This window comes from Fukomys damarensis, unplaced genomic scaffold (assembly GCF_012274545.1).
Source record: "Fukomys damarensis isolate Sample0158 unplaced genomic scaffold, DMR_v1.0_HiC HiC_scaffold_36, whole genome shotgun sequence".
Classification (NCBI taxonomy): Eukaryota; Metazoa; Chordata; class Mammalia; order Rodentia; family Bathyergidae; genus Fukomys; species Fukomys damarensis.
The window spans coordinates 49,297,167-49,302,030 of NW_022900948.1; the positions used below are offsets into that span (position 1 = coordinate 49,297,167).

At 58.8% G+C, this 4,864-nt stretch overlaps 1 long non-coding RNA gene across 1 annotated transcript in view; it reads right to left on the reverse strand.

Moving 5' to 3' along the window:
• The window catches only part of LOC104851575, a 13,568-nt gene extending 11,175 nt beyond the window's left edge, over positions 1–2,393 (reverse strand). Inside the window, exon 1 of the long non-coding RNA XR_777245.2 lies at positions 2,319–2,393. This is a non-coding gene — a long non-coding RNA (uncharacterized LOC104851575). The remainder of the gene's footprint in view (positions 1–2,318) is intronic.
• Positions 2,394–4,864: the final 2,471 nt, after the last annotated feature.

Sequence of the window (4,864 nt, forward strand, 5' to 3'; positions counted from 1 at the left end):
AAAGAAAGAAAGAAAGAAAGAAAGAAAGAAAGAGAAATCAACCAGTAACAAATGCCGGTTGGGCTGAGGGGAAAAAGGAGCCTTTTTCCTCTGCTGGTGGGATTGTAGACTGGTGCAACCACTGTGGAAATCAGTGTGGAGATTCCTCAAAAAATTAAAACTGGAGGTTCCATTTGATACAGCTATTCCCCTTCTTGGAATGTTCCTGAAAGAATTAAAAGCACTGCAGCACAGTGATATATATACACCCATATTTATAGCAGCAGAGTTTATAATAGCTAAGTCTTGGAAACAGCCCAGTTGCCAATCAACTGACAAATGGATAGAGAAGATGTATTTTTTTAATACAGCGGAGTACTACTCAGCCATAAAGAAGGGTGAGCTGGAGACATTTCTAGCTAAATGGATGCATCTTGAGACCACACTCTTAAGTGAAGGAGCACACATGTTTAAAGACCCCATTGTGTCTCTGCTGTGAGAAACTGAAAGTAGAAATAAGGACCAAAATGTACAACAGACACTGGGAAATGGGAAGAGAATGCTCAAATGAGAGGGGAAAGGGAAGGAAGTGACCAGAAAAACAGAAAATTGAAGGAGGAGGTGGAAACAAAGCTTTTGTACGTAAGAGGGGATGGGGAAAAAAGAGAAGCAGCAAGCTATATCATGTACTGCTACCGATTCCCTATGATGAATGTTATTATCACGCATGTCTAAACTATACCAATAAATAGTTTGCTGAAAAAGAAAGGAATGGTTTTTAGAAATCAAGATCGTGAGGCAGAAGGATCACTGCAAGTTCAAGGCCAGCCTGGGCTACATAATGAGTTCAAGACCAGCCTAAACTACGTATGTAGTCAGACCTTATCTCAGAAAACAAAGCAAATTTTTAAAAAAGAAAAGAAACAAAGGAAAGAAACTAAGCTATCACTGCTGGGCTTGCTTGTCACCGTGGATGTCATCTGGCTGAGGCCCCTTCAGAGCACTGAGCTAACCAACAGTGGATCCTGGGCTTGGGGCAGTGTCTTCATCCCAACCCACAGGTGTCTCTCACACCGGGCCCGGTGGCACCAGCTCCCCAGTTCGTCCCTTGCTGGCTCCCCACCTTCGTTTGTCTGTTTTCTGTTCCAAGAGGTAATGACAGCTGGCCACCCTTCACCACACTGCCTGCCTTCGCACCGGTCATAGCCACTCGTGAAGGGAGACGGGACGAGGAATCAAAGTTGGAAGCGAGGTGCAGGAGGCCTGACCTTCCACTTGCCGCCTCGCAGGTCTGAGGCCAGGCTGTGTAGGCAGATGTGGTGTCCAGCCCCACTGCTTGCCGGCCAAAGGCAGCCACAGCACCTTCGCGGACCACCAGATCCTTCTGCCCCCCACTCCTCCAAAGAGCCACCCTAGTCCTGACCCTGCACCCGGGAGTCCACCCAGCTCTGTCTGCTGGGCCCTGATGTCAAAGCCAGGCTGGCACCTGGAGTCCTTGAGAGCCAGCAGCTGCCTCTGTAGGTCAGGGAAGTGCTCTGGGTAGCATTCCATGAGGCTCAGCTGGTCTTGCAGCATCGGTGGGGGCACTCATCTGCAGGGGAGACCTCTCAAACCGCGGCCAGGACCACACTCCCTCAGCGTGCGGACCTTGTGGGGTCTGCAGGTGGCCCAGGGCACCCAGGGAAGTGGTTGGGAGTGCGCCACCCATGACAGCAGAGCTCCGTGTGGCGTGCACTTGACACTGCTCTCAGCCGGTCCCTGGCTGTCCTGCAGCTGTCCTTGTTCCCTGACAAAGGGTCGAAGCCCTGAGACGCTTGGCTGTCACCCATAGTGCTTGCCAAGTGGTGCAGACGTGGGGCTGAGATGGTCCAAGAGAGTCCTGGGGACCCCTCCAGGGGTGCAGCACGGGGACTGGGAGCAGGTCCAGGCTCCAGGAGACCCTGCAGGAGCCCTGGCTGTGGCACTGGGACTTGCCATTGTGCCCAGCAAGAACAGCTTTGGCCCCACAGATGTCCCTTCCTCATGCGCCCACACAGGTCAGGCTACTCAGAGCCCAAACTGGATGAGGCACCGCCTGCGAGGGCAGGACGCAGGGGGCAGTGTGCAGGGCAAGCCCTGGAGTCTGCCACCACCCTGGGCACAGGCCTGTCTGTGCCTTCCTGGACCCTGGAGCCTGGTGAGGCCTTGGGACTCCCTCACTGGGCAAGGCAGCCCGAGGGTCTCTGCACCCACGCTGACCTCGGGCCGCCCCTGCCCTCCCTACCCCCACCAAACTGTTTCTGGAGACCTGGGCTTTATCCAAATTCAACCTAAACAATTTGCATGAGAAAGACATTTACCTTTTCAATACCCCGCTCTGGCTGCAGCTTCAGCTTCGTGCCCAGCATGACTGCCTGGCAACACAAAGAGGGTGGATTAAGGCGGAGAGGGGGCCAGTGCCACAAGCTCTCACCCTGTGCCCTGCCATGGCTGCTGCAGGCACAGCCCAGCCCGAGTCTCCTGCCCCCCAGCCGGGGGAGGGCCCAGGCTAACAAGGGGCAGGGGCGGGGCACAGGGCCCACAGCCTAACCCGTGGGCTGCTGGGTGGGCCAAGCGGTCTTCACACGGTACATTCTGAGCTGGGGCCCCTCTGAGCACCGTCTGAGAGGCAAGAACCTGGCTGGGGTGGGGGCACGGGCAGAGGTGCCCCAGGTTCTGATGCAGCCACAGCACTGGCCGACCGTCCTGGGCAGCCACGTGCAGCCTGCAGCAGTCTCAATGGGGCGAGGAGAGCTGGAGGCCACGCTCCAGCCTCAGCATGCATCCTGGCTCCCGGGCCTTCTCATTGCTGGGCAGAGTGTGCCGGGCCCTGACCACCCGCACGTACCACAGGCTCACGCTGCTATTAATAATTTCCATACATCGAGTTCCCATTATGAGCAAAAATAACGGAGCAGCCCGGGAGCAGCTTGGCGCCCCACCCGGCTGCTCAAAGACCAAAATAGCGCCCTGGGAAAGGCTCTGCTCTGTGGCCAGTCCTGGGACTCGAGCCGCGGGGGGGCAGGGCCAGGGGCACAGGACCGGGGGCCTCTGCCTGTGCAGTGCTGACCCGGAGCCTCTGCAGTCTGGCCCGGGGCCAGCAGCCACTGCCTTGGCCAGGACCCATGTGGTACGGGGCATGGGAGGGGCACAGGGCCTCGGTTCGGGATGCAGGGCCGTGCAGGGCCTCCAGGTGAGGCCTGCCCAACCTTCACTCAAGGGCTCTGGGCCCCCCGGATCAGAAACTTCCCTGGAGCCGTGGAGGCACCCCTACCCCAGCCCTCACTCCCCACGGATACAGCCTCACTGTCAGCCTCACTGCCCGGACCCCACTGGACACCTCAAACTCTGGGAACCAGGCTTCCAGAAAATACCCCTTGGAGGGAAGAGGGAGGCAAGGTCACCCTAGCACCTCTGCTTTATCTGCTCCTAGCCATGACCCCAGAGGCCAGGCCTTGCTGGCCCTGCCACTCAAAGACTCCTGCTTTGGGGGCAGTATGGGGTGCAGGCTGTGCCAGGCACGCAGTTCACTGTCCAGGAACACAGTCACAGGCTCAGGTGCCCAACACCCTGCGCAGGGATCCCCAGGCGTCCACTGTCTGGGCAGGAGCTTTCTGTGCACCCAGGGTGCTTCTGGTGACCAGGTGGCCCTGGTGGTGACTACAGGGCATGGCCAGCAGGCCTGGGCCACCCCTCTGTCCACTCTGCCCTGCAGCCCCGGGGGGTTCTGTGGCCCAGGACTGGGCAGAGCCTGGACAAGGGAGGAGCCTGCCCAGGTCTAGCCAGCCACAGCCAGGAGCCTGGTGTTCCTGGGGCCGCCTTGGTGACCGGGGGTGGGTTGGGGAGGGCAGGAGTGGCACAGACCCAGCTCTTCCACAAGCTCCTGGGCTCAGTGGGCATCACTGTGGGGGCAACACTGAGCTCACAACAGGACCAGAGCATGCTGCCTATAGGAAGATCACCCACCTGTCCAGGCACCAGCCAGCAACCACGCTGGGCCCAGAGTGGCCCAGGAGAAGGTGGGACAGAGCCAGGACTGGGCCTGATGACGGGGGGGGGGACAAATGGGGCCACCCTGTACCTGTGCACTCTCCTGACTGCTGCCACCCCAGAGGGCAGGACGTCTCCTAAGAAGGTAGGACAGGCCTATGGGCAGTGGGGGCTTTTGGTCATCTGGGAAACTGGGGAGGGGCTAACTCTGGGGCCCAGGGTCCCCACGCTGACTGAGGGACAAGAGGGCCGGGCAGGTGCCTGGGCCAGCCGAAGACCCCAGCGCCTGCCTAGCCTTCCACCTCCATGTGGGCCTGGAGCCAAGGGGGCCTTCCCCCCTTAAAGCAAAGCTATCTTTTTACCTTGATAAGCTGTTTAAAAAATGTAAATAAAATAACTCAGTGAACAAAAGCAGGCATTCATCCTGCCTGGGGCCAGCCGCTGTGCTGGACATGAAATATCGCGGCACATTGAGTCGTGAGCGCTTGCTAATCCGAGCGGACAGGCCTGAATGCAGCCCCTTTCGCCGGGCGCGGCGGTGGGCAGTGGAGCGTGCACCGCCTGCCGGGCGGCCCCGCTGGGGACAATGGCTTTTCTTCGCAGAAGGGGCCGGTGAGGGACAAGAGCCCCCTTTGTGTAGGGACGCTGGCTCGGAGCGGAGGGAGGTGCATTCAGAAGCCCAGACACTCTTTGAAAGGCTGAGCGTAACAGAAGAGGCCTGAAACACTAGCCTGTCTTCTGCGTCCACACTGCACTGGCTCCCCGCCTGCGCCCGGCCACGCGAGGGAGGCCTCAGTCCACATTGTTCCTGGTGCAGCCATGCCAGCCTCTGCGCCTCCAAGCCCAGCAGAGGAGGTTAGGGCAAGATGGACAACGA